The sequence below is a fragment of the Oryctolagus cuniculus genome, chromosome 8, assembly GCF_051225735.1.
Source record: "Oryctolagus cuniculus isolate XC-2025 breed Fujian yellow rabbit chromosome 8, ASM5122573v1, whole genome shotgun sequence".
Lineage (NCBI taxonomy): Eukaryota > Metazoa > Chordata > Mammalia > Lagomorpha > Leporidae > Oryctolagus > Oryctolagus cuniculus.
In genome coordinates, this window is record NC_142874.1 from 124,146,654 (window position 1) to 124,171,032 (window position 24,379).

General features: G+C 40.4%; 1 protein-coding gene across 3 annotated transcripts in view; it reads right to left on the reverse strand.

Annotated features, from left to right (window-relative positions):
• MOB1B (MOB kinase activator 1B) overlaps positions 1 to 24,379 on the reverse strand; it is a 73,121-nt gene that overhangs the window by 32,527 nt on the left and 16,215 nt on the right. Inside the window, exon 1 of one of the 3 annotated variants that reach the window (XM_089302668.1) lies at positions 13,175 to 13,291. The exons of the other annotated variants lie outside the window; for them this stretch is intronic. The gene's annotated coding sequence lies outside the window, so the exon portion shown is untranslated. Of the gene's footprint in view, positions 1 to 13,174; positions 13,292 to 24,379 lie in introns of those variants that run through there. 3 annotated transcript variants of the gene reach the window in all.

Here is a 24,379-nt window from a genome sequence, read left to right on the forward strand (position 1 = left end):
ATCCAGCTCTCTGCTACAGCCTGGGAAAGCAGTATCAGATGGCCCAAGTCCTTGGGCTCCTGCAACTGTGTGGGAGACCTGGAAGAAGCTCCTGGCTCCTGGCTTGGGATCAGCGCAGCTGCAGACATTGTGGCCAACTGGGGAGTGAACCAGCAGATAGAAGACCTCTCTCTCCTCTCTGCCTCTCCTTCTCTCTCTGTGTAACTCTGACTTTGAAATTAAAAAAGAAAAAAAAAGAAATGATAGTGCAATACCCAAAGCTAGAATTGACTCCAGTCCTATCTGCTTTGTCTTCCTTCCTTCCTTTTTTCTTCCCTTCCTTGCTGTCCTCTCTTCCTCACTTCCTTAATTAATTTATTTATTTGAAAGGCAGAGCTAAAGAGAGACAGGGAGAAACAGAGAGAAATCTCCCACCCACTGGTTCACTCCTCAAATGGCTACAACTGAAGCCAGGAGCCTGGAACTCCATATAGGACTCCGTGGGTGGCAGGTGACCAAGTACTCTGGCCATCTTCTGCTGCGTTCCCAGGCACGTTAGCAAGGAGCTGGATTGCAAGTGGAGTCCATAAGGGATGTTGCCGCAGCAGGCTATGGCTTCACCTGCTGCAACTCATCATTAGCCCTTGGAAATACATGTTTTTATACAAGTTCAAAATAGAATATTTTTAGTTTTCTGTTGGTTTTTTTCTTTCCTTCTTTCTTTTTGGTGCATACAACCCTATGCTCACCTCAAACTTGGTTCAGGTGATCTCAGAGGTTACATAAGAATCAAGAAAACAAGGCTCCCCTCTGCGTGGCCATTTGGGGAGTTGAACCAGCAGATAGATGATCTCTGCCTCTGTCTGCCTTTCAAATAAATAAGTAAATTTAAAAAAAAAAAAAAAAAGAAAAAGAAGGAAGGGGAAAAGGGGAAAGGGAAAAGGGAAAAGGGAAAAGGGAAAAGGGAAAAGGGAAAAGGGAAAAGGGAGAGGAGAGGAGAGGAGAGGAGAGGAGAGGAAAAGAGGGGAGGGGAGGGGAAAGGAGAGGAGAGGAGAGGAGGGGAGGGGAGGGGAGAGGAGGGGAGGGGAGGGGAGGGGAGGGGAGGGGAAGAAAAGAGGCTCAAGGCACTTGGGGAAACAATTAAGATGCTGCTTGGGATACATATCACAGAACCTGGGTTTGAGTCCTGGCTCCACTCCCAATTACAGCTTTCCTGCTATTGAACACTCTGGAGGATGGCAGATGATGGCTCAGGTAGTTAGGTCTTTGCCACTGTGTGGGAGACCCCAACTGAGTTCCCAGACCCTACTATGGTTTTACAAAGGGGCCATTGTGGGCATTTGAGTTCTGAACCATGGGAATTCTGTCCCTCCCTCATCCTCTCTTTGCTTTTCAAATAAAGGAGAAAAAATTTAAATAGTAAAACAAAGTTCTATTTTCTCATCTTCTTAGGTTACTCAGGAAACCACAAATTATCATAAAAGTTTTTTTTTTTATTTTGTCATTTGAAAGCCAAAAAAATGACATTTTACAAAAGGGTATAATTTACAGATGAGATGTTTATAAAATGTTTTTAGTTCTCTGCAGACACCTGCCTGTCTTCTCTATTCCTCTCTGCATGTACCACCAAACTTCCCACATGCTTTTGAGTCCTCCATCTCATTTTCCTTCTTCCTGCTTAATTCAGACAGAATACCTTAACCATCTACTACTTTTTTTAAAATACTTTTTAAAAACTATATTAGGGGCCAGCACTGTGGCACGGTGGGTTGAAGCCCCAGCGTGTAGCGCCAGCATCCCATATGGGCACTGGATCAGGTACCAGCTGCTCCTCTTCGATCCAGCTCTCTGCTATGGCCTGCGAAAGCCTAAGTCCTTGGGCCCCTGAGCCCATGTTGGGGACCCAAAAGAAGCTCCTGGCTCCAGCTTCAGATCGGCTCAGCTCTGGCCATTGCAGTCGTTTGGGGAGTGAACCAAAGGAATGGAAGACCTCTTCCTCTCTGTCTCTATCTCTGTAATTCTTTCAAATAAACAAAATAATTCTTTTTTAAAAACTGTATTAGACTTTTCTTCAACTGCTAGTTGAGATTCCACCAGCATCCTTTCTACCCTGGAAGGGGTAGACAATATTGCTTCTCATTTCTCAAACAACCAACTGATAGATCCTCAAGTTCAAACTACAAACACAAAAGCATGTACACAACAGTCCTCATGGATGACTACAAGCTCTCATAATAGCAACATATGGCCAAAAGCACGGGAAGGGACTTCCAAAGGCTTGTGGAGAAATGGAATAAAAATACGACATGAATTTTCAGAAGCCCCCTCATATATTTCATATGGCATTTTAGATAAATGAATGCAAATGGTCAAAGCATTTTTCAAAAATGGAAAGTAAGTTGCCCTTTCACTCCACCCTCCCCAGAAGTCCCAGTTATCAATACCTTGTGTATCCTTCCAGAGATTCCATGTCTGCACAAGCATAAGAATGTTTGTGCCTGTCTGATCTTAAATAGGTAGCACACTGTAGTAGACTACATATTTTTCACTTAATATATCCAGGATATTGCTGTGTTAGGCACAAGTAAACGTACTTATTCTTTCCATAGACTGAATAGCATTCCTTGCTATAGATTTAATCAATCATTTAATATTAAATATTCAGGTTGTTTCCAGTCATTTGCTACCACAAACAATGCTGTGGTAAAAATTCTCATGCATATGTACTTAAGGAAACATTCCTAGAATTGCTGGGCTAAAAGACATGTGCATTTTATTTTTCTCCAATAGGTTATACCTTTTTATAATCCCATTAATAACGAATGAGAGCTGCTACACATTTTTTTCATTTCATTTTACAGGACAAAGATTAGAATGCTAATTTCTCTTACACAGCTTCCAACACAGCACTGTAACTATAGAGAATTTAGAGATTTCTGATAAGAATGTGAATGATGCATTACACCTAAGAGTGCTGTATTAATAATTCTAACATTACGCTGCTGCTATCACTTTCCAAATAAACATCTAAGACATTTAGGTTTGTTTTCCCCTGTTATCTTATAGCTATTTGAAGGAAAATCAATTTTTAAATCAAGACAGTGTGGTCTGTCTGGTAAATAATCACTTCTACGGACAGATCTGACACATATTTCTTATAGTCTTCCAATTTGATTTACTTTTTGTAAATTTCCACAACATCATTTATTTCCTCTTTTAGGTCCTAAAGAATATCTTAGGTTCTGTAGTAACACCTACATTAAATCCCATAAATCATTATTTATTATCTTAACACTACCATCCATCTATACCCTTAATTTTAACCATCTATTGTTCAATCCAACCATCAACAAGATTGCTTGTACTTTCTAAATTGAACTGTGGAATCTTAAGGCTGAAGGGATGAGGGTTGGTGGAAGAAAATTATAGAGAACTCAAAACAAGGGCACTAGGATTAAAAGAATATACATCTGTATATTTTGACACTTAAGAATATGTCAATTTCTTCAGACCAGAGGGAAATTAACTGTCTTAATTTGAGTTAATAGCACCATCCCTTCAAGGTTAAGCAACTTACTCTTACCACAGAGCAAGTTAAATGGCCGAAGAAGAATTCAGTAATAGCCCATATCTGGAATAAGTTATTTAATATTATTAGTCTTGGTTTCTTCATCTATAAAATAGAAATAATAATACCTACCTTACTATTGAACCACATGATAAGAATTCTACTAACAGTAGCACTCTTTGCTCTACCTCTGGGTACCAACTTGTCATTCATATCAATAGCTCTTTATGTCTAAGTCAAAAACTGGAGATCAGGTACCCAATAAAATACTTTTAATCTACAGGTCAGTAGATTAAAACTTCAATCTGAGAACACCTACATCAAAAAAGTAATGATGATGATAGTAATTAATATTTCCTGAGAGTTTTGTGCTGAGAACAATTCATACGCAATTCTCATGTAATCCTCCCAAACTAGTATTCCCAAACAACACAGGTGGACAACCTCAAATCACTGGATGGAGTTCTGAGCTCCTGGCTAAGGCCTGGCCTAGCCCTGACAGTTGCACCAGGTACCTGAACAGGGAACCAGCAAACAGAAGGTAGATGGATCTCTCTTCTATCTCTCTCTGCCTTTCAAACACATAAACTTTCTTTAAAAGCCAAACTAGCAGAAAAATCTTTGCAAATAACAAAGGATATGTATCCAAAAACAAAAATCCCTTAAGATTCAACAACAAAACAACCCAATGAAGAAATGGGTAGGCCGGTGCCGCAGCTCACTAGGCTAATCCTGCGCCTTGCGGCGCCGGCACACCGGGTTCTAGTCCCGGTCGGGGAGCCAGATTCTTTCCCGGTTGCCCCTCTTCCAGTCCAGTTCTCTGCTGTGGCCAGGGAGTGCAGTGGAGGATGGCCCAAGTGCTTGGGCCCTGCATTCCATGGGAGACCAGGATAAGCACCTGGCTCCTGCCATCAGATCAGCGCGGTGCCCCGGCCGCAGTGCGCCAGCCGCGGCGGCCATTGGAGGGTGAACCAACGGCAAAAGGAAGACCTTTCTCTCTCTGTCTCTCTCTCTCACTGTCCACTCTGCCTGTCAAAAAAAAAAAAAAGAAATGGGTAAAAGATATGAACAAATCCCATCAAAGATAAACAAATAAGCGTATGAACAGATGACTACCATTATTTGTTATCAAAGAATTGTAAATTTAAATAATGAAATACAATGGGCCAGTGGGTTAGGCCATCACTTGCAATGCTGCCAACCCATACCAGAGTGCCAGTTTGAGTCCCAGCTTCTCCACTTCTGATCCAACTTCCTGCTAATGCACCTGGGAAGGCAGTGAAGGATGTCCCAAGTATTTGGGACTCTGCCACCATGTAGAAGATCAAGATGGAGTTTCTGGCTCCTGGCTTCAGCCAAATACAGTCCTGTCTGCTGCAGCCATTTGGGAGAGTGAAGTAGAGAACAGAAGATCTCTCTCTTTCTCTCTCTCTCTCTCTCTCTGTCACTTTGCATTTCAAAAAAAGGGATCTTAAAAAAAAGAGAGACAGAGATACCAATATACTCCCATGAGGATGGCTACAATCCACAATATGACAATATCAAATGCTGATAAGGATGCAATGCAATAGAAACTATTTCATTGCTGGTAGCAATGAAAAAATGATATAGCCAGTTTGGAAAACAATTTGGCAGTTTGCTACAAAGCTAAACAATAATCTTCTCATTCATTCCAGCAGTTATGTTCCTAAGCATTTAACCAAACCTGTACAGGAATGCTTATAGCAACTTTAATCATAATCACCAAAATTGTAAGCAACTAAAATGTCCTTCAATAAACAAACTGTGCTACATCCATACAACAGAATATTCCATTCACTGATCAAAAGAGATGACCATCAAGACTTAAAAAGACAAGAGAAAGCCTTAACAGAATACTACCAAGTAAAAGAAGACAAGTAAAAATGCTATATATTGTATGGTTCCAAATTCATGACATTCTAGCAAAACCAGAGACAGTAAAATGATCAGTCAGGGTTCAAGGGAAGTCAAGAGAGATGACAAGATATATTCCCAGAAGAACTGAAAACATATATCCACACAGACATAACATTTTCAGATTTTCAGAGCAGCGTCATTTATAACAGCCAAAAAGTAGCAACAACTGAAAGATTGATCAATTATAAATGGATAAATACAAAGTGGTATATCTGTAAAACAGAATATTATTCATTAAAAATGAAGTACTGATACATACAACATGGATGAATCTTGATAATATGCTAAATGAAAAAGAATCCAAACACAACATATGTAGTGTCACGTATCATGATTCCATTTATATGAAATGTCCAGAATAGACCAATATAAGAAGACAGAGAACAGATAGGTTGTTGCCAGAGCTAAGAGAGCAAGGCAAAGGAAAGGGACAACCACTGAAGATATAAGGTCTCAATATGGGTTGATGAAGACATGCTGGAAATTACACAATAGTGACAGTTGCAAAACTTTGTGCATATTTTAAAAGCTACTAAACTGTTCATTTTAAAGGTCAATGTTATGGCACCCATTCCTTCATTCAATCAGTATATTCTATTTGCCTACTTCATTCTAAGTAGCACTATTCTATGCACTGAAACACAGCATTGAACAAGACAAGTAAAGTACCTATTCTCATAGTGAGAAAATAAAAGTAACATTTTCATGAACAAGGGAAAAAAGGTAATTGAGGCTAAGGCATCATAAACAGTGGTTTGAGATGAAACCAGTAAGGCTGGTAGCATCAAATTAGCTAAGATTTTAGAGGCCAAACTGAGGGACTTTAAGTGCAAGTTGAAGTCACTAGAAACTTAGTTTTAAAATCGAAGTGCTACCATCACCTGATGTAAGCTTTTTTAAAAAAATATTCTATAGCTATTATCAAAAAAGACAAAAGAAAACAAGCGGTGGCAAGGATGTAGTAAAAAAGTAAATCCTTAAACACCATTGGTGGAAGTATAAATTAGTGCAGCCACTGTGGAAAACAGTATGGAAGCCCCTCAAAAAATTAAAAGTAGATCTAACTATGTGATCAGCAACCCCATTTCTGGATATTATATCCAAAGGATAGGAAATCAGTATGATGAAGAGATATCTGCACTCCCATGTTCACTACAGTATTAATTCACAATAGCCAAGATATAGAATCAACTTAAGTGTCCATCTGTGGATAAAGAAAATGTGGGGCCGGCGCCGTGGCTCACTAGGCTAATCCTCCGCCTTGCGGCACCAGCACACTGGGTTCTAGTCCCGGTTAGGGCACTGGATTCTATCCCGGTTGCCCCTCTTCCAGGCCAGCTCTCTGCTGTGGCCAGGGAGTGCAGTGGAGGATGGCCCAAGTACCTGGGTCCTGCACCCCATGGGAGACCAGGAGAAGTACCTGGCTCCTACCATTGGATCAGCGCGGTGCGCCGGCCGCAGCAGCCATTGGAGGGTGAACCAACGGCAAAGGAAGACCTTTCTCTCTCTCTCTCTCTCTCACTCTCCACTCTGCCTGTCAAAAAATTTTTTTAAAAATGTGGAAAATATATACAAAGGAATACTATTTTGGTCTTAAAGAAGGAAATCTTTTCATTTGCCATAACATAAACACTGGAAAACATTATATTAAGTGAAATAAGCCAAGAACAGAAAAACAAAGATCACATGATCTCATTCATATGTGCAATCTAAAAAAGTGAAGAAGCAGAGTAGAACAGTGGTTACCAAGGGTGGGGTTGGGAGCCACTGGGTTTTTGGAGAGATGTTGATCAAAGGATAGAAAATTTTAGTTAAGAGGAATAAGAGATCTATTATACAACATGGTGGCCATACTTAATAACAACATACTGTATACCTGCAAATTGTTAAGATAATAGATTTAATGTCCTCACCATAAATAAATAAAAATGTGATCTAATATACATGTTAATTAGTTACATGTTACAATATGCTAACAGAAACAGGGAGACTCAAGTAGTAACTACTATAAAGAAGAGAATGGTGGCTCAGACTAGCATGGATAGAAAGAAGACAGATTCCAGATACATTTAAAGAGAAGCAATAAGATTCACTCTTGGATTTCGTTTATGGAGAGCAGCAAAAAGAGGAGAATCAAGGATGCCTCCTAGGTTTTTAATCTCAACTAGGTAGAGACTGGGCCATTTACTACAAAGGGTGCAGCCTAACGGCTCCTAGACTTATTATCTTGAGTACCTATCATACATCCAGATGGATATGTTAGGTAGGCAACTGTACATACAAATGTCAGCATTGAAGCAAAGTTCAGGCAGAACATAACGGATCAACTTTGTAATCTCAATGGTTAGCACAGTGCCAAAAGATGCACTAATATTAATACAATGTGCATTTAAATGTAGTATTAAAATAATGAGTATTTCACAAGCTATGAAAAGACCTATACTGAAGAAAACTGTTTATGGTTAAACCCAGAGTTTCCAAATATTTTAGTCATGGAAACTTTTTCCACGCTTTGGCATCCTATTCTTCGACATAATTGGGAACAGTGCACAAGTAAGTTAAACTGTTTTGTTCTCTCTCAATTTAAAGCATGTTCCTAAAACTTCAATTTTATAAAGTATAACAGCAACTTCATATAATAATAAGTAGACTGTTAGTCAATTCAGTATTTATTTAATACTCCATTAACTTTTATAACCTAATCCTTAGAAAATAATATAGCACTTCACAAGCAAACATCAATTAGTTTCAATATCATGACATTATCTGAGGTACCATACTAGCTATAAAAAAAGGCACTTTATGTTCTAAGTGGGTGCAAACTGATGAAATCTTTACTTAATATATAGTAAATTGATCTTCTGTATATGAAGATAATTGAAAATGAATCTTGATGTGAATGGAATGGGAGAGGGAGCGGGAGATGGGAGGGGTAAGGGTGGGAGGGAAGTTATGGGGGGGGGAGCCATTGTAATCCATAAACTGTACTTTGGAAATTTATGTTTGCTAAATAAAAGTTAAAAAAAAAAGGCACTAGAGTTTGTTCACCTGTCTCCTAGCATCCTGAAGCTTCTGAGTTGCACAGAGGCCACAGTCTCTGCCTAGCATTCAGTCCAGCATTCTAGTCAGTAAGCAGGTAGTGAAACCACAGCAGAGTTTAGGAAGTACCCATAGTGGATGACTTGGTGATTTCCATGCAACAAAAGCAACTCCATTTTTGGAGTTTTATGCAGCGAGCCAGACAGTTAAAAAGAGAAAACAGAAACTTGCACGTGCAGGGCTTAGAATGCATCAGCCTGGCAACTGAGTCTACAGTAATTACAAATTTTTTTCTAAAGATTTATTTATTTATTTGAAAGGCAGAGTCACAGAGAAGCAAAGAGAAAGAGACAGAGAGACAGAGAGGTCTTCCATCCACTGGTTCACTCCCCAAATGGTAACAATGGCAAAAGCTGGGATGATCTAAAGCCAGAAGCCAGAAGCCAGAAGCCAGGAGCATCTTCTGAGTATCCCACATGGGTGCAGGGGCCCAAGGACTTGAGCCATCCTCCACTGCCCTCCCAGAGCATAGCAGAGAGCTGGATCAGAAGTGGAGCAGCTAGGACTCAAACCGGTGCCCATATGGGATGCCAGCACTGCAGGCAGCGGCTTCACTTGCTATGCACAGTACCTGCCCCTAATTCCGAATATTTATGCCAGTAGTTTGAGGCACCTATAATACCTTAGGTATACATTGTGTTTGTTCTCTTTCAAACAGCTGTTCTGAGATGACAGGCTGTGTCCCCTTCATTTTTGTAGTTCTACTGCCTAATATGATGTCTGGGATACACTAGAAGGAGAGGCAAAGGCTTTGGAATGAAGACACAGTTTCAGATCCTATCTTTGTAACTTACAAATTATACAGCTTCCCTAAACTTATAGCAGTCCTCCCTTACGCATAGTTTCATTTTCCGCAGTTTCATTTACCCACAGTCAACCACAACTCAAAAACACAAAATGGAAAGTTCTATCAGTAAACAATTTCTAAGTTTTAAATTGCATACTCTTCTGAGCAGCAGGATAGAATCTTGTATGGTTCTACTCCTCCTACCCAGGACCTGAGTCATTCCTTTGATCAGCACAAGAGTAATGATACTGGCAACTGCCTTATAATTCATTGCTACACTATTTTATTATTGTTGTTAATTCCTTGCTGTGCCAAATTTATAAATAGAAACTTGTCATAGTTATATTGTACAGGAACAAAAAGAAAATATAGAGTTTGATACTACCTAAGGTTTCCAGCATCTACCAGGGACCTTGGAACACATTCCCTGCAGATAATGGAGACCACTATATAACTAAAACATCGGGAGTGATATTACTAATTTTACAGGACTATTATGACAAATGAGAGCATATATTTAAAGCACCTTAGTTTTACAGTAACTCACACAGTTAATACTCAATACAGGAACTGACAGTCATAAATTGATCAATAAATTATGTGTATGTACATTTACATGCCTATCCATATATATAAATAAAATAACTATCCTTACTTTATCTCCCTGAAACACTTCTAATCCATTAAGGGCCACCTTAAAACATCACATCCTCGTATTTACTGTTTCTCTCTCATCAGACTGTCAGTTACTCAAAGATATGGACAGTGCCTTAGACATCCTTGAATCCCTAATACCTAATACAGAACCTGCAACATAACAGTGCCTAATAAATGTTTATTATCTTAAATGATCACATTGAAGTGGAAGAAAATTTTACTGTAAGGAGCCACTGTTTCTAGTATTAAACAAAAGGATCAATCTATCATCTTTCTTTTATTCAGTGCAACAAATCTATTTTAACTGTGACAACAGAAGTAACAGGCAGACTGGAGATAATTCCTAACCCCATCACTAAAATTTCATTTTCAATCTTAGGCCCGTTATAGTCCTACTTAAACTTTGCCTAAAACAATGGGTTAACTAAAGCATCTCAGCAATTCTATGTGAGCCTATTTCTCCCCCTTGTGGGGAGGTGGTAGTTTTTATATTTTTAACCACTAAGTAGGCTGTAGTTTCATCCTGTAGTCTACAGTAATATAACCATATTTTACAAGCTAGTATGTAGTTTCTTGTAAAAAAAAAAATGGTTTTCCCCACTCAAAGTAAAAGGACAGAACTTTCCCTGGCATATAATCCAAACCACAGACCATTAGAAAAGGTGTAGTAAAAAATCAAGTCTGGGGGCCGGTGCTGTAGTGTAGTGGGTAAAGCCGCCGCCTGCAGTTTTTTTATCAGTTTGAGTCCCAGCTGCTCCACTTCTGACCCAGCTCTCTGCTGGATGGGAAACCTGGGAAAGCTGCAGAAGATGGCCCAAATCCTTGAGCCCCTGCACCCAGTGGGAGACGAGGAAGAAGTTCCTGGCTCCTGGCTTGAGATTAGCACACCTCTGGCCATTGAGGCCGTCTAGGGAGTGAACCAGTAGATAGAAGACTCTCTCTGCCTCTGACTCTGTATAACTCTGCCTTTTAAATAAATGAATGAATAAATGTTTTTATTTTTAAAAAAAGATCAAGTCTGCAGTTTTGGCAATAATGAAATAACCTTTACATCAGAAATAAATTTCAAACTAATACTAGGAAAAAGACCAACTCACAATTCCCAAAGTCTAGCATTTGCCTGTAAATATCAAGCAATAAAACAATAAGCATTCAATGCAATCAGTGACACAGAAGTTTTGTTGCTTGACTTTGAAATTAAATTTTAGTAACAGTGAAGTCAGCCTGGTTTTCTAAGAAAAGAAAAACATACATACAGTTAGAAATCAGATGGAGCCTACTCCTCATCTCACATACTTTTAACTGAACTTTTTTCACTGGGTAATGTCTAGGCACTCCTAGAGAATCAACTAGGGGTCACAGTCCTCAGGAAGCTTCCCGGATGGCCTCAGATGGGTGAAGGATGCCTTCTCTGTGTTCCCACAGAACTCCAGCATGCGTCCATTTTACAAAGCATCAGACATTTCCTTTAAGGCAAGGATTGTTCCTAAGTCATCAGCAGATCTCTGGAACCTAACACAGGCCTAGGTCAGAACAAATCCTCAGCGTTTGCTTCTTGAGCTAAACTAATAAATGACTCCAAAATAAATTTGAAAGTACAGGAAGTATTCTGGTAACTTTTGCTAAAATTTATATTTTCAGTTTACATAAATAGGCCTAAGTATGATAGACTGAAATAGAACACTACCCAGTATACATGCTTAGTAACAGACATATTATTCTTTAAGAAAATATTTATTTATTTTATTATTTATTTGGTAGGCAGAGTTATAGGGAAGAGAAGGAGAGACAGAGAGAGAGTAAGAAATCCTCCTGTACCTTTCTCTGAAGGGAGATGAGAACTTCCACTTTGATTACGGCCCTGTCTAAATAATGTTGGAGTTTGCTTATTCCATTGGGTTACTGTGAGAATTGAATGGCAGGATACATGTGGAGGCTTTTTATAAACCAGAGAGTGCTGTATGAACTGTCCTTATCTTTGTTCATGAAACTCTTTCTTCATTCCAGCTTTTGTTTCGTTATCTTACAAATGTATGGTATTGCTACATAATAGAGTAAACATGTATTATTAAGCAAAGTGTTGGGGCCGGTGGGCCACAGCTCAATAGGCTAATCCTCCACCTGCGGCGCTGGCACCCCCAGTTCTAGTCCCAGTTGGGGCACCAGATTCTGTCCCAGCTGCTCCTCTTCCAGTCCAGTTCTCTGCTGTGGCCTGGGAAGGCAGTGGAGAATGGCCCAAGTGCTTGGGCTCCTGTACCTGCGTGGGAGACCAGGAGGAAGCACCTGGCTCCCGGCTTCGGATCAGCGTAGCTCCGACTGTAGCGGCCATTTGGGGGGGTCAACCAACGGAAGGAAGACCTTTCTCTCTGTTTCTCTCTCTCACTGTCTGTAACTCTACCTCTTAAATAAATAAATAAAATCGTAAAAAAAAAAAAAAAAACCAGTTCTATTTTACTAAACTGACATATTAACAAGTGTCAAAAAACTCTAAGTAGAAAGTTATGGCAGACATCAGGCTTTTCTGTATTTTGTGATGTTACTTTCTAAGCTTTATTAAGTTTGCAACATGCAGTTCTTGTATCATTTCAAATATTTACTTTACTGTATAACTTGGCAATTATAACTCTAAGATCTGGATTAGTTTCTACCTACCTTAAGTTTTACTAATGGTACTCAGAGAGGGTAAATTAGAAGGTATTTGTTGATAGAACTGATTCTGTCAATTATCAGCACATAGAACTATTCAGAAACATTCTCAGAGAAATTGTTCATGACTATCCCTTAAAAAAATAAGCAACACCTTCCTCCAGGCATTATTGTATAGCATATAGTTTCCTATCACTATATTCACCAACCTAGAAGAATTGTGTGTTAATTCATCTGTTTCTCTTATGACCATGTGCAATGTAGGACCAAGTCCCATAAATCTGTAATATAATAAATGATCAAAAACTATTGTTTTTTTTTTAACTTGAACTTCTATCTTTGAGTTTATTAAAGCTCTTTCACTCATTGGCTCACAACACGTATTATTCATCACTGTGGGGTAATTAAAGACCAAGATTAACTATAAAAACTGACAGCATTGATCTCTTTAAGGACCAAGGAGTTGAATTACTAGGTGCCATCCCAGTTCTTTTGCTCACCTAAAAGACTACTGTAGTTAAAAACTGCTATGTTGTCCAATGGGGGAAAACCAGCAGCAAGTGCACACAGCAGGGCCTAATAGATTTTTTCCTCCTCCAGAAAAGCTGAGTTATTGATGTAGCTAATGGAAATGTAAAGTGAAGAGCAAAGGTGAGCTTAAAGTACATTATGTCAGACCCATAAGGAAGTACTATGCGGATTAACAGTACAACTACGACTCAAACAGTAAAAAAAAAAAAAAAAAAAAAAAAAAAGACCCATAAGGAATGATCTTTGGTTTTACTCCAAAAAGGTATAATTTCTGGGTGATAGAAATGTTCTAGGTCTCAAAAGGGTTATGGGTTACACAAGTCTATACTTCTCTTTAATCAAATTACATAGTTAAGATCTGAGCATTTCCAGGCCAACGTTATGATGTAGCTGAGAGGATGGTATCTCATATGGGCACCGGTTCAAGTCCTGGCTGCTCCACTTCTGCCAGCTCCTTGCTAATGCACCTGGGAAAGAAGCAGAATATGGACCAATCGCTTGAGCCCCTTCCACCCATGTGGGAGACCCATATGAAGCTTCTGGCTCCTGGCTTTGGCCTGGCTCAGCCCTGGCCCTTGCGGCTGTTTGGTGAGTGAACAAGCAAATGGAAGATGTTTTTCTTTCTCCCTCTCTTTCTCTCTGCCTCTCTTTCTAACTCTGCCTTTCAAATAAATAAATATTATTTTAAAAATAACTCAATAATTTATATTAAACCTTAAAACCATGACATTTATAAGAAATTCACTGCATTAAATTAACAGTCTTAAGAAAATGGGAGATGGCGCTGTGGCTTGGCAAATAAAGCCTCCACCTGCAGTGCTGGCATCCCACATGGGCACTGGCTTGAGACCTGGCTGCTCAACATCCAATCTACCTGGGAAAGCAGTAGAAGATAGCCCAAGTGCACCACCTCCACTGCACCCTCATGGGAGACCTGAAAGAAGTTCCTGGCTCCTGGCTTAGGACCAGCCCCGCTCCAGCCATTACGGCCATTTCGTGTGTAAACTAGCAATGGAAGATCTCTCTCTCTCTCTCTCTCTCTCTGCCTCTGCCTCTCTGCAACTCTGCCTTTCAAATAAATAAATAAATCTTTTAAAAAAAAAAAGGGAGGGGGGAGGCACTGTGGCATAAAGGGTAAAGTTGCCACCTGCAGTGCCAGAATTTCAAATGAGCGCCGGCTCAAGTCCCAGCTGCTCCATTTCCAATCCAGCTCTGCTATGGCCTGAGAAAGCAATAGAATATGAGAAGATGGCCCAAGTGCTTGGGCCCCCACATCCCTGTGGGAAACCCGGAATAAGCTCCTGGCTGCAGATCAGCCCAGCTCTGGTCGTTGTAGCCATTTGGGGAGTGAACCAGTAGATAGGAGACTTTCTCTTTCTTTCTCTCCCTCTCTCTTTCTCTCCAACTCTGCCATTCAAAATAAATATATAAATAAATAAATCTTTTTAAAAAAAAGAAAAGAAGGAAGGGTAGATGTTTGGCTTACCAGCTAAGATGCTACTTAGGATGTCTACATCCCATGTTTGAGTCCCGGCTCCACTTCTGATTCCAGCTTCTTGCTAATGCACCCTCTGGGAGACAGATGATGTGGGAGACCTGGTTTCAGCCCAGCCCAGCCTCAGCTGTTGTGGGGATTTGGGAAGTGAACCAGATCTCTTTCTGTCTCTGTCTCTCTGCCTTTTAAATGAAATAAATAAATGTTTTAAACAATGTACTGATTGATTTGAAAGGCAGAGTGACAGACAGGGAGGAAGAAAAAGACAGAGACAGAGACAGATCTTCTATCTGGTAGTTCACTATTCTGGTATTCACTGTTAGCTCCCTGCTAACAGCCTGGGAAGGCAGTGGAAAATGGCCCAAGTGCTTGAGCCCCTGCACCCAACGTGGGAGACCTGGAAGAAGCTCCTGGCTTATCATCCGCCCAGATTCATCCATTTGAAGAGTGGCCATTTGGGGAGTGAACCAGCAGATGGAATACCTCTCTCTCTATCTCTCCCTCTCTCTGTCTGAAATTCTACATCTCAAATAAACAAATAAATAAATCTTTTTAAAATGGTTACATCGACACTGTGCTCAGAGGAGCGCGCTACATCTATGAGGAAGGAAATCGCCACGTGTCAACATGTAAGCCTTTCAGACCTTTTTGCGCTGTTTCATGTGTGTGACTTGTGTGATGTTATCCATGTTTTTGTAAATATTTACTATGTTTTCCTATTTAGCTTAATTTCAGCAATTTTGTACTTTAATAAATTTTAGCTCTAAACATAAAAAAAAAAATGGTTAAAGTCATTTTCTCCTATAACCCTCACTGCAAATCCAAGTAACTGGGTTTTTTGCTTTTTGGGTTTTCTCTTTAATGAAAATAGGGATCATTCCTGATTTTGAGATAAATTTAACTCACAAAGAGTTGAAGCTAAAAACATTAAAGATTTAAATGAGCTTTGCTGAGGCCAGCACTGTGGCATAGTGGGTAAAGCTACCACCTACAACGCTGGGATCCCATACGGGTGCTGGTTCAAGTGCTGGCTGCTCAATTTCTGATCCAGCTCACTGCTAATGTGCCTAGGAAAGCAGTGGAAAATGGCCCAAGTGTGTGGGCCCCTGCACACATGTGGGAGACCAGGAAGAAGCTCCTGGCTTCTGATCAGTCCAGCTCCAGCCATTGCGGACATATGGAGTAAACCAGTAAAACAGTAAACTGTCCCTCTTTTTCTCTCTCTCTGTAATTCGTCCTTTCAAATAAATACACAAATCTTTTTAAAAAATAAGAACTTGTTAAAGTATGCTTGTGAAGTGTAACCTGAATAATCTGAAATATCAGAAAGACAATGATAATGAAATAAGTTATAAAACTTATTAATGGTTTAACCAATTAAAATATTCTAATCAAGAGCTTAAAGACATCTAGAAACAAAATTATCATAGGATTAATATTAAATCATCCATTCTTCTGACAGACATTGAAATGTATCAGTCTAGTTTCATCATAATGATAAAATGAAAATACCAAGAAAGCTTGTGGTATCAGTGGTCATCTTTACTCTAAAGGAATTAAATTACTATTTGAATGTAGACATCATGGAGTTTTATTGCTGAAAACAAAGATACCAAAGAGGAATTTCACAATCTTGAAGAAAAATGGAAGGGAAGGAGGAGCAAGGCAAAGAAGAAACTCCAAAATTGCAGCAGATAATCATAAAGAGGTAACTAGAAATCAAAGCATAGTACTGAGACCACATCTGATATCCAAAAGGGCATCAGGAATATCAGCTTCGTTTGCTAGGAAATAACAAAGTAGTCATGAAGAATTCTGATAACCAGAAACAAATGGCAATAAATGTCTACTTCTACATTAAGAGTGAGACAAAATACTATGGTTCAGTATGGTTAGCTAAATTTCAAACTCAGAGCTCAGATATTTAAAAGGATCAATTAGTATACTAATGTCCCAATATTATTTTTATTGTTACTCTGGAAATAAAAATTTTAGGAAAATCTTCACCTACCTATGATCAGATTTCAAAGTCACTGAAATAATAACAGTGTTAATACAATGGATAGAGATTCATCTTCAATCTTCCAGGATACCTAACACAGACAAGACATTGCCATGTTAAGAACTATGGGAAGCTGTGAAGATACAATTCAAATTTGGATTAATCTGTTTTATTGGAAAAATGAGATACTGAACTGTCAAAGTGTTAGTTGGAAGGTGAAGTTTTAGGTTACCTACTAATACAAAGACATCTGAAGAAGTTCATAGAAAATGGAATTAAAAGATTGAAGCTTTTATGATGCAAAAAAATTGTGAAATCCATGAAGTTTTTTTCATAATACGCATTTCTTATGAACTTTCTGAAGTCTTTTTGTATTCATAAAAATGATTATGAAGAGAGATGGTTAAAGACTGTAGGCCGAAAATACATACCAGCCCCCCATGCCTACTCAAAGTAATAATAATTTTACAAAAATTATAATCCCTTGGGGCTGGCGCTGTGCTCGGCGGGTTAACGCCTTGGCCTGAAACACTGGCATCCCATATGGATGCCGGTTCTAGTCCCAGCTGCTCCACTTCTGATTCAGGTCTCTGCTATGGCCTGGGAAAGCAGCAGAAGATGGCCCAAGTCCTCGGACCCCTGCACCAGCATGAGAGACCCAGAAGAAACTCCTGGCTCCTGGCTTTGGATCGGCACAGTTCCAGCCGTTGCGGCCAAATGGGGAGTGAACCATCAGATGGAAGACCTCTCTTTCTCTCTCTGCCTCTCCTCTCTCTGTGTAACTCTGACTTTCAAATAAATAAATAAATCTTTAAAAAAAAAAACTATAATCCCATAAGAACAAAAAGGAAGAGGAAATAACACTTTTTTTTTTTTTTTTGGACAGGCAGAGTTAGACGGTGAGAGAGCGAGACAGAGAGAAAGGTCTTCCTTCCGTTGGTTCACCCTCTAATGGCCGCTATAGCTGGTGCGCTGCGCCAATCCAAAGCTAGGAGCCAGGTGCTTCCTCCTGGTCTCGCATGCGGGTGCAGGGCCCAAGGACTTGGGCCATCCTCCACTGCCTTCCCGGGCCACAGCAGAGAGCTGGACTGGAAGAGCAGCAACCGGGACAGAACTGGTGCCCCAATCGGGACTAGAACCTGGAGTGCCAATGCCGCAGGCGGAGGATTAGTCTAGTGAGCCACGGCACCAGCCCAAAATAACACATTTTTGTATATTATAAAGTAGATACATAACTGAATTAATGTGTCTAAGAAAACTTAATCCCAAATTTAGAAACAATTCATATCATAGATCCCACAAAAAGTTCAGGATTTAGTGACACCTCTAATTGCAGGATAATAGTTAATCCCTAAGCCTTATCTACAAGCTCACAACGGGCTTCTATACCCCCCGCTCCTACCCATCCCAAGAAAAAACTAGGAGCTGAAGGTTTATTTTAAGGCGAGAGCAAAATAGAAGCACTCTGGCTTAGAGATCACAGATAAGGCTGCAGGCTGACCTACCACTCCTATCACTAAGATGAATTTGAAGAATCAATGATCAGATTCGTAGCCTTTTCCCCCAACCAGGGAGATCATTTCCAAGCAAATACCAGCAAAGCTTTTTCTAGCATAACTGATCACACTGAGTGTATAAAGATATCAATTACTTAGTTCCAGTTCTACAGAGAACTCCTTCAGCAAAGTCCACAGTTGGCATGTTCGGCCCCCAACAACCTGCACTCCAAAGATCCAAGGAACTAAGCTGTCTTACTTGTAAATAAAAGCAGAAAGCAAAAGGTTACGAACATCTGAGAGAAGCCTCTAACATGAAAGAAAACACCAAAATAGGCAGCAAAAAGCAACCTGAGGACAAATGATGCACAACAAAAATATTAAAAAATAAAAACTTATCAAAAATACCCTCAAAAATATGCAAAAAAAAACCTGCTTCATAAAATAAAACCAGGATATTACATAAAAAAAGAGAGAAACCATGTAAAACTCTTGGAATTTTTTAAAATGAAAAATATAAGCAGATGGGGTGGGCATTGTGTTACAATGGGTTAAGCTGCTGCCTCTAACACCTGTATCCCCTATCAGAGCATGGGCTTCATTCCTAACTCCTTGGCTTCTGATCCAGCTTCCTGCTAATGCACCTGGGAAGCATCAGATAATGGTTCAAGTACTTCAGTTCCTGCCACCCTGTGGGAGACCCAGATGAAATTCCTGGCTTTGACCTGGCCCACCCCTAGCTATTGTGGCCATTTGGGGAGTGAACCAGAGGATGGAAAATCTCTCTCAGTGTGACTCTGCATCTCAAATAAATAAATCTTTAAAAAAAGAAAAAAAATTTTTTTTTTAAGCAAGGGACATAAAAGTGTTTATGTCCTGGCTTCAGATTGGTGCAGCTCCAGCCGTTGTGGCCAACTGAGAAGTGAACCAGCAGATAGAAGATGTCTCTCTCTCTTTGCCTCTTCTCTCTCTGTGTAACTCTGGCTTTCATTTAAATAAATAAATCTTAAAAAAAAATTGTTTAGGAGGGCCCAGCGCTGTGGCGCAGTGGGTTAATGCCCTGGCCTGAAGTGCTGGCATCCCATATGGGCGCTGGTTCTAATCCCAGCTGCTACACTTCCAATCCAGCTCTCTGCTGTGGCCTGGGAAAGCAGTAGAAGATGGCCCAAGTGCTTGGGGCCCTGCACCCACGTGGGAGACCTGGAAGAAGCTCCTGGCTCCTGGCTTCGGATCAGCGCAGCTCTGGCCATTGCGGCCAACTGGGGAGTGAACCATCGGATGGAAGACCTCCCTCTCTGTCTCTACCTCTCTCTGTACTCCATCTTTCAAATAAATAAAATAAATCTTTAAAAAAATTGTGTAGGAAAGGAAAAGTAATATTGTATTGGCTCAACTGTTCACAGCACTTACGCAGTATTAAATGTATCATAAAGTTGGCAGGATAGGAAATAAATATGTATGTAATCTGGTGTCTGGTGGTAAGGGTGGGGTGATATCCTTTACTTCCATAATAACAATTTAATAATTAAGGCCTAGAAGCCTGCGCCACGGCTCACTAGGCTAATCCTCCGCCTTGTGGCGCCGGCACACGGGGTTCTAGTCCTGGTCAGGGAGCCGGATTCTGTCCCAGTTGCCCCTCTTCCAGACCAGCTCTCTGCTGTGGCCCGGGAGTGCAGTGGAGGATGGCCCAAGTCCTTGGGCCCTGCACCCCATGGGAGACCAGGATAAGTACCTGGCTCCTGCCATCGGATCAGCGTGGTGCGCTGGCCGCAGCGCGCCAGCCGCAGCGGCCATTGGAGGGTGAACCAACAGCAAAGGAAGACCTTTCTCTCTGTCTCTCTCTCTCACTGTCCACTCTGCCTGTCAAAAATAATAATAATAATAATAATAATAATAATGAAGAATAATGAAGAAATCATTATAATGAAGAAATGAAGAAATCAAAAAGTAAGAATATGTACATGTTCCAGACATGAAATTCAAAGCCAAACAATCACAGCAGGGCAGGTATCGTGGTGCAGTGGGTCAAGTTACTACTTAAGACATCAGCATCCCATGTGGGAATGCCTGCTGCTCTGCTTCTGAGCCCACTTCCTGCTAAATGTACCTGGGAAAGCAGCAAATGATGGTCCAAGTACCTGGCTCCCTGCCACCCACATGGAAGGCGCAGAGTTGGCAGCTCCTGGCTTTCGCCTGGTCCAGTTCTGGCTATTGCAGACATTCAAGGGGAGTGAACTAACAGATAGAAGATTTCTCCCTCTCTCACTCTGTTTTTGGAATAAATAAATAAATCTTTAAATATTCAATGTTAAAAAAAATCAGAAGAAAGCATTCAAAGTGGTTGCCTCACATCATTCACAATAGCCAAAATTTGCAACCAACCAAGGTATCCATCAACACATGGCTGGATTTAAAAAAAATATGGTATATATACACAATGGAAATATTATTCAGCTATAAAAAAGAATGAAATTCTACCATTAGCAGCAAATTGGACACAACTGGAGGACATGATGTTGAGTGAAATAAGCTGGAGCCAGAAAGCAAATACTGTATGTTCTCCCTTATTTGTGGGAGCAAAAATTTAAAAAAAGAGAGAAAAGAAATGTCTATGTGTATCAGACTGCAAATATAGTTTTGTAAAACTTTGTTTTATAACTTGGTCAAACTAATGGCTAAGAATGTTATGCTACTATAGTTTTAATGATCTGGGATTACTTTAAAATTTACTATATATGGGTGAAATGATCATTTTTCCATTTTTCCAATTATTGTTTATAGCCATTGTCTATATTCCCACTAAACTAGGGCCTTTTTGCTTTTTACTTGTTAAACTTCTTATTCAGTGAAGTATTACTTTTTACTGTAATGTAATTTTTTTTTTTTTTTTGACAGGCAGAGCTAGACAGTGAGAGAGAGAGAGAGAGACAGACAGAAAGGTCTTCCTTTTTGTCGTTGGTTCACCCTCCAATGGCCGCCACGGCTGGCATGCTGCAGCCGGCGCACCACGCTGATCCAAAGGCAGGAGCCAGGTGCTTCCTCCTGGTCTCCCATGGGGTGTAGGGCCCAAGCACTTGGGCCATCCTCCACTGCCTTCCCGGGCCACAGCAGAGAGCTGGCCTGGAAGAGGGGCAACCGGGAAAGAATCCGGCGCCCTGACCGGGACTAGAACCCAGTGTGCCGGCGCCGCTAGGTGGAGGATTAGCCTATTGATGCTGCGGCACTGGCCTACTGTAATGTAATTTTAAAATATGCTTTCTCTTGGGGTTGGCTGCATGTTATAATGGGCTGGGCTTCTGTGTGCAGCGCCAGCATCCCATACGGGGACTAGTTCAAGCCCCAGCTGCTCTTCTTACAATCCAGCTCTCTGTTGTGGCCTGGGAAAGCAGTAGAAAATAGCCCAAGTGCTCGGGGCCCTGCACCCATGTGGGAGACCTGAAAGAAGATTCTGGCTCCTGGCTTCAGATCAGCCCAGCTCCAGCTATTGCAGCCCTTTGGGAAATGTACCAGCAGATGGAAGATTTGCCTTTCCCTCTGTCTTTAATTCTTTAATTCCTTCTCTCAAATAAATAAATAAAATCTTTAAAAATTAAAATAAAAAGTTATCTCAAAAACTAAAAAAATAAATAAAAGAAAGAAAGGGAGAAGGAAACAGGGTGGGAGGGAGAGAGAGGGAGGTAGGTAGGAAGGAAATATTATGTTCTTAGAATTGTATCTATAAGTCACATTGAATCTGTTAAAAACTAATTAAAAATTTAAAAAGAGAGGCCGGCGCCATGGTTCACTAGGCTAATCCTCCGTCTTGTGGCGCTGGCACACTGGGTTCTAGTCCTGGTCGGGGCGCCGGATTCTGTCCCGGTTGCCCCTCTTCCAGGCCAGCTCTCTGCTGTGGCCAGGGAGTGCAGTGGAGGATGGCCCAAGTGCTTGGGCCCTGCACCCCATGGGAGACCAGGATAAGTACCTGGCTTCTGCCATCAGATCAGCGCGGTGCGCCAGCCGCGGCGGCCATTGGAGGGTGAACCAACGGCAAAGGAAGACCTTTCTCTCTGTCTCTCTCTCACTGTCCACTCTGCCTGTCAAAAAAAAAAAAAAAATTTAAAAAGAGAGATTAATGTTCCAACCATTGGTTCATACTTCAAATGACTGTAACAGTTAAGGCTGGGCTAGGCTCAAGCCAGGAACCAGAAACTCCATTTAGGTCTCCTACAAGGGTGGCAAAGACTCAAATACTTGGCCACCTTCTACCACATTCTCAGGGGCATTAGCATAGAGCTGCATCAGAAGTGGAGCAGCCCAAATGTGAACCACTGCCCTTATGGGATGCTGGCATCGCAGCCCGCGGCTTAAACCACTGCACTGTACCACCAGCCCCCTCTACATTTTCTTTCAACAGTGTTTTCTAATTTTCATTGTAGAGATCTTTAATTAACTTGGTCATATTCATTACTAAATATTTTATTTTATAGCTTTTGCCAAGAGTAATGCTTTCTTAATTTCTCTTTCAATAAGTTCACTGTCAGTGCATTAAAATGCTACCTTTTCTGTACATTGATTTTGTGTCCTAAAACTTTACTTGAACTTGTTTATCAATTCTCACAGCTTTCTGGTGGAGTACTTAAGCTCTCTATTTATAAAATCATGTTATCTGTAAACATTGATTATTTTTACTTCCCATTTACATATGTGAGTGTTTTATTTCTTCCTCTTGCCTAATTGCTCATGGCAAGGCTTCCAATCTATATTTTTTTTTTAAGATTTATTTATTTTATTTATTTGAAAGGCAGAATTACAGAAAGAGAGGCAGTGATAGAGAAAGGTCTTCCATTCACTGGTTCACTCCCCAAATGGCCACAACAACCAGGGCTGGACCAGGCCAAAGCTGGGAGTCAGGAGCTTCTTCTGGAACGCCCATGTGGGTACAAGGAGTACTTGTACAAGTACTTGGGCCATCCTCCACTGCTTTCTCAGGCACATTGGCAAGGAGCTGGATAACTAAAGTAGAGCAGTGTTACGGGCTGTGTCTTAATCTATCATGTCTCAATGCAGCCCCTCCAATACTATATCCAATAAGAGTGCTGAAAGTGGATCTTAGAGGAAACACCTTCAGCTCTTCTCTATTTGGTGTTATGTTGGTTCTGGATTTCTCATATGTACCCTTTATTATTTTGACATACGTTCCTTTTATACCTAATATGCTGAGAGTTTTTCCTCAGGAAGCAATGTTGAATTTTACCAACTGCTTTTTCTGAATCTACTGAGATAACTGCATGGTTTTTGTTCTTAAAAAAAATGGTTGCATCTAAGAAGCAGTAAAAGAAGGGTTGCTTTTATCACATACCTTAAAGAATTGTTTAACTCTAAATTAAACTATGTACATGTATAACACTGAAAAAATAAAAATAAATTTAGAAAAAGTTTGAGAGCTTAATAAAAAACCAGTCTGAATGCTTAATCAAAACATGGCACTAAAATGGATTATTTATAGAAATGTAAATAAACTGCTCTACCTAAGCATACTGTACTGTATATCTAGAGCTATACAGAGATAGCCTAGCATTTTGATGCTGTATCACAGATAAATCAGTCAAAACCACCTATAAATGAGACATAATGGCTTATTAGCTGTTAGATGCTATTCTTAATTCACCTTAGAAATATTGCCAGAGGGGGCTGGCATTGTGGCATAGTGGGTAAAGTCACTGCCTGTGATGCTGGCATGCCATATTTCCAAATCAGCTCCCTGCTAATGGCCTCGGAAAAGCAGAAAGGAATGGACTAAGTACTTGGGCCCCTGCCACCTATGTGGGAGACCTAGATGAAGCTCCTGGCTTTTAACCCAGCCCAGCCCCAGCAGTTGCGGCCATCTGGGGAATGAACCAGTGGATGAAGATCTCTGGGTCTTCTTCTCTCTGTGACTGTGACTTCAAATAAATAAATAAATCTTTAAAACAAAAAAAAAGAAATATTGCCAGATTCAATCAATGTGACTTGCTTCAGAAAACCAAAACCCACCAAATAAACATAAATCAGGTTAAAACTTATAAAAGCAGCATGCAGCATGATGTAGAACTGCTTACTGGAGTCCTATGGCCCTGGAATCTCATTGCAGCTCTACAGTTTAGTGGAGACATTGACTTACTCATTAGTCTATGGAGCTTTATTTACCTTGTCTACAAAACAG